Below are 6000 nucleotides of genomic sequence, written 5' to 3'. Positions count from 1 at the left end.
ATCTTTCCAAACAATTTGTTAGTGAGATAAGACATATGTTAAAGTGGTGTTGGGGGGGTGAGGTGGACAAGACTATGCCATCACTTTTATCACACAAATGTAATCACCGTTCCAAAGAGTTCAAGTATGCCAACATCCTAATATGAAATGGAAACTAAAGAAACAGAGGAGAGAGTAAATGATGAGAAAAGCCTGAGTAGAGCTTTAGACAAGTGAGATTTAAATATATAGAGATGGAGAATACTGATGTTATTGCTAAAAACTGCTATGTGAATAACTTATGGTGTAAATATCAGTATCTCTATGGGCTAAAATAGGGAGAGAGTAGAGTGTAGTTTGCAAGGACATGAGCTTTAGAACCAGACGAAGCTAGATTTATACCTCGGTTCCAGCCCCTTTAATACCTAATCTCAACCAAATTACTCAATCCTTCATTCTCAATAAAATGATACCTACCTTATTTGGTTTTAATAAGCATTAAATTAAGTGATAATAAATGTAAAGCAATGATCCACATGCTTGGTGCGTGGCCAGTATTTAGCCGATGGTGTTACCTTTGGAGTATTAAAAATGAATAAATATAAATGCTGAGGGTTTTTTTCCCTAAGTAACAAAAAATAATGGAAAATTATTGTGAGTTTTGAAGGGAGATTCCTATATCAGTCAGTACTATTAATAGTAAGAACAATTTAGAGGAAGTTGAACAGGAAAAGATAGAAGGCTAGTTTTGGTGTAATGAATAAGGCCTGAACTTGAATTCACAAAGCTTGAGTTTGTGAGGTGCTCCTTCCTCTATGAACAGGCTGTCTGATCTTGAGAAAGTCACTTTTACTCATTTTTCATATTTATAAGATAGGAATTAAATTCAATACCAATTTGAATATGGCATATGATTTGATTATTAAACATAATATTACAACTTTACCAAAGAAACCAACAGTGTACAAAATGCTTTGAAATCTGTAAAATCATATATAAATACAAAGAGTGTTGTTAGGGTAATTACTGATAGTTAAAACTTATTCATTATTGAAGTTCATCATTAAAGTTGAAAGATTATTCTCTCAAAAAAGTGGAGGTATTGAGTTACCAAATTTGGATGAACTTTGTTTAAAATTATTTTTATTTTTATTTATTTGACAGAGAGATCACAAGTAGACAGAGAGGCAGGCAGAGAGAAGGGAGAAGCAGACCCCCTGCCGAGCAGAGAACCCGATGTGGGGCTTGATCCCAGGACTCTGAGATCATGACCTGAGCTGAAGGCAGAGGCTTAACCCACTGAGCCACCCAGGTGCCCCTGGATGAAAATTTTTAAGAAGTAGTTATTAGATTGTGAAATCAGAATTTATGAGGAGAAAAGAGATTGATATTAACAATATATTTGCAATACTTCTGAAAACATTTCTATGGTGTTTATCCCACTAGTGACCCTGCTATTCTTTTTTCAATGCCTTTAGCAATATTGGAACAGGATTAGAGTTTTGAGTTTTATCTAACATTTTGCTTTGTACCTGTTATATCAGTATACACATTGGCTAGCACCTGACTCGAGTAATTTAGGATTATATCATTTGTATCTGTTCCTTAGAAATTTCCAAGGAGAAATTGGAAAGGGAAATTAGCCATATGAAATAAGGAGAAAGAGAAATTAGCCATATGAAATAAGGTCAGAAAAAAATAGAAATCATGTTAATAAAATAGACTTTTTATTATTATATTTTGATCTATGTATTATTATATTATGGTCCCTGGCTTTAGACAATAATGGGTTTTGTTAATAATAACACTTATATCAATAAGTTAGTTATGTCTAAATGTTTCATTTATCAGAAACTTTTAATATTCGTGTTCTACCTGTGTTAAACATATACCTTGGTAGGGTATGCAATAATGTCACCAGACAAGAGAAACAAGAAAGTCCCTTCACAACAATGACTGCTGTGCTGTTTGAAGGTTAATTGTCTTTCAAGCGTGCAGAGAATCTTTATCATGTCATATTTCAGAAATATGTTTTTGGAGATGGGAAACAAAAGGCCATGACTTAATGTTTTTTGTTGAACCACTATAATTCTTCCAAAGCATTGAATATGTATCACAACAATTTCTGTTAAAGAAAATATCAAGTCCTTAAAGAAAATTTCCTATTTTGCAGGTAGAGAGGAAATTAAGAATGCACCTTTTTTGTCATTGTTTTTGGTTTGGTTTGGTTTGGTTAGTACACTATAAGAAATTTGCATTGTAAAGCAAGCTGCTGTTGTCAGCTCTTTAATGTACTGAGCAGTCAGGAAGCTGCCTCCACCCTAAGAGGCTTAGAGACTGAGCAACTGAGTTACACAGCAGGTGCCCAGGCCAATCAAGTCAACTTTCTAATGCAAAGTGCATGTTGTGGAACTTGTTCTATTAGTTTTTTTTTTTTCTCTCTCTCATAAGGAAGCAAGAATTTTTCTCTGTGGATGTAGTGCTATTTCTATTTTGAGAAAAAATAATAAGGAATTTGATAACAATTGACTGGTGTTAAAACAACAAATTACCTTTTAAAAATAGATTATCCACACCTATAGGAAGAATCTCAAGAAGGCACACAGTTAATTAAAGCTGGTTCTGAATTACACATGCAAATATGCTCTACTGTCCAGTAAATAACTGGTTGTGTGCACAAAACTTTTCTTTCCCAGAAGTAGCAACGAAGCAAGAATTTTTTTAATCAACAATATAAAATCTCATTAACATATTTTAGTTGGAGATCTTCAGAATTTTATTTCCTTTTGCTATTGAAAAGTCACAATAACTAAGAGGAATTAATGTATGTTCTTTTAAATTCACAAATGTTGCAGTAGTTAAGGGTGGGGTGAGGGTACACAGAAATAAGTTGGCAAGAAAAGGTTCAGGGCCTATTACAAAACCAACTGCAAGCCAAGTATGATTCCAGATAGACAAGAACCACCTGTTACAACAGAGGGAGAGGTTTAGAAGATGAAATGAGAAGGGGGTGACCTTAAAGATCATTTTCCCAATTGTAATACAAACAACTAAGGGAACATGCAGATATTTATATCAAACACATGTGAATAAAATATTTGCCACATGTTATTCAATATTAGAAGGCATATAATCACTTATGTATTTCTAGTTAATCAAGAGAAACTTCTGGACATAGATGGTTTATTATTGGTAATAGTAATAACTACCTGGACATTTACCTAGTGCCCTATTGAATCCTCACAACAACCCTTTTGTTTCAGAGGGTGTTTAACACATGAGGAGACTGATACACAGAGTTAAGTAACATGCTCAAGGCCACACACTTAGTAAGGGATGGAGCCAGGATGCAATCATATCTAACTCCAAAGCCCATGCTTTCAACAATTCTGCTGTACTGTGTACTGCATAAATACATGTTGTAGTCTTTGGAAAACTTTACTTTCTGGACTTGACAAAAAATAAATAAATAAATAAATAAATAAATAAATAAATAAATAAATAAATAAAATTAGAAGGGACCTCCCAAACAGCTTAAAGTCCACTAACAATTGCCAAGAACTCAATGACACATTATTGTACAATTGGAAAAGACAGAAATTCAATGTCACATGAAATGCTTAAGGAAAAATGAATGATTTTGCTTGGCCCTTGCAACATCAGAAACCTGAATGAACTCTGCCTCAGAATGGAATATACAATGTATCATTAGAACACACTCTAAACGTTCTTCTTAGTAACAATGCGACACATAGAAAGAGTTCCCTTTTTAATTCTTTTCCAATTTCATAAAATTAGGAAAAATTTCCACCTCTAAAGCAATTACCCACACACAAAAGAAAAGAAAAGAAGCTCTATAAAATAACTTGCGTTGACTTAAAAGTATTGTGATCATAATGCAGTGATCCTATCAAAGTGCCCGAAATATCTATTTAAAAGATGTGAGTATGTGAAAATTTCTTGTAGAGGGCGAATCTCAACTACTGATGTAACGATTCATATGAACTTTGTTCTTGATTATCTTCAAATAAAAATTTTATGATCAGAAACGGGGCGTTAAAAGGAGAATTAAAGTTAGTCGGCAATAGGAAAGACAATCTGTCAATGGAAGGACGTAGGCATAGAATTCGGAACGTCAGGAAATACCCAATGTCCGTCACTCAGAATTTAGTTCTTTGTGGGTCGATTACTTCATTACTTAATTATGCGTACGGGTAGAAATTTTTTCAAAATAGAGGCTCTTACTGGAGAAAACGTAGGCATTTGAAAGCGCAGGTGTATTTTCTTACAACCGAGTTGAGCGAGAAGTAGTCACTGGTGAGAAATTCATCTTGGATGTGTAAGAAGCCCTCTACTTCCCAACCCACGTGGCAAAAGTAAACAGAAGGTGGGTCGGGGCGGGGTGAAGCAGGACTCGGTCAATTCCCTAATTTGTCGAGTCTTTAAAACTACAGGCCCCTAAAGCACTAAGGGCATGCCCTTGAAGAAACTGGGGAGCGCTTCTGTAGAGGGAGATTAAAGCGACGGTGTAGAAGATGCCAAAGCGGGGGCCAGGCAGGTAGAGGATGCACCTACCTACTGGGCTGGAGGTGCTGGCCTTCGCGCGCGGACGTGGGTGCGCGCGTGGCGTGTGCGGAGATACGTGCAAGGAGGCGGGAGTACAGGCTAGTGCGAGGTGGCAGCGCGTAGGGGTGAGGGGCGCGCTCATACCTCCAAGTGGGTGGTGGAGTGCTGCACTAACAAAAAAGTTTAAAAGGTTAATCTAGGGTCTCCACCCTTGTGCCAGGCACCCACGCCACCTCCGCCTGCGCGCCTGCCGGGTGCCTTCATCCACCTGGCTACCCGTCCGAGGGGTTCCGGGGTGCCCCGAAGTCTGGCTGCTGCGCCCGGGGGCTGGACCCTCCCCTGCGCTCGCCCCCGCCCCGTGCTCATCCCGGCGCACAGCTCCTCCGGCTCCACCGCACAGCGCCAGGGCAGCCCGGGCCTCGACTGCGCACCCCATTGTACGGCCCCCAGGTGCCGCCAGCCTTTGTGCAGGAAGCCCCGGGCGGGGGGCTGATTCCCCGGGAGCCGGGGCTGAGGGCCCCAGGGCGGCGACGGAGGCCGGGGCGGAGGAGGAGGAGGAGGAGGCCAGTGGAGGAGGAGGCGAGCCGGGCGAAGGAGGAGGAGGCCGGGCGGAGGAGGAGAGCGGGCAGCAGCAGCGGCTGCAGCGAGAGCTCGGGCGGCCGCCGCCGCCTCCTCGCGAGCGCCGCGCGCCCAGGTCCGGCTCGCATGCGAGTCACGTCCGCCCCCTCGGCGAGGCCGCCCCGAGACGCCGGCCCCGCCGAGTGATGAGAACAGACGTCAAACTGCCTTATGAATATTGATGCGGAGGCTAGGCTGCTTTCGTAGAGAAGCAGAAGGAAGCAAGATGGCTGCCCTTTAGGATTTGTTAGAAAGGAGACCCGACTGCAACTGCTGGATTGCTGCAAGGCTGAGGGACGAGAACGAGGTCAGAGCGCTTCTCTTATGCCGCGAAACTCTCCCTTTCCTCTCCCCCTTGCTTTCTCTCGGGCTTCCAGGGACTGGGGAGCAAACCCTGCAGTGTCACCCGCAAATACCAAGAGGGAAGAGGGAAGCTTCACAAATTACTGGAGCCTCTTCAACATGGCTGACAAATATAGTTTTAATTCCCCCCCCCCCTTTAAACCTGTAGTTCTGTGTTCCCTCCTCTCTCCTGCTAATGCTCCTCTCCTCACCCAGAAAACTTACCTTTGTGACTCTGACCAGCCGGTTTCCCGGCCTTTTATCCTCAGGAAAGTGATTTTTCTTTGCTTTCCTTTCTCAAATAGTTCAGCTTTGGGGGTCACTACTTTTCCCTTGAATCCTTCCCGACCCCCATTCCTTCTTGTAAGTCAGACCAGTCTCTCGTTTAACCTAGCCCACCCCGGAAAGAACTCTGACGGAGTGTTTTCGACCCTTTTATCTGTTGTAGGGTCTGGGTCTGGGTTTGCGTTCGCGTCCGCCCCTTTCTAGCCCGGT

General features: G+C 41.5%; 1 protein-coding gene across 1 annotated transcript in view; it reads left to right on the top strand.

Annotated features, from left to right (window-relative positions):
* Window positions 1–5316: 5316 nt before the first annotated feature.
* Window positions 5317–6000, top strand: part of LOC111153570 (tet methylcytosine dioxygenase 2) — a 136551-nt gene continuing 135867 nt past the window's right edge. The window contains exon 1 of the mRNA XM_022512681.1: window positions 5317–5470. The gene's annotated coding sequence lies outside the window, so the exon portion shown is untranslated. The remainder of the gene's footprint in view (window positions 5471–6000) is intronic.

Source organism: Enhydra lutris, unplaced genomic scaffold, assembly GCF_002288905.1.
Source record: "Enhydra lutris kenyoni isolate GAN:26980312 unplaced genomic scaffold, ASM228890v2 scaffoldscaffold3, whole genome shotgun sequence".
Lineage (NCBI taxonomy): Eukaryota > Metazoa > Chordata > Mammalia > Carnivora > Mustelidae > Enhydra > Enhydra lutris.
Note: the sequence above shows the minus strand (reverse complement) of the source record. Positions and strands in the feature narration are given on the sequence as shown.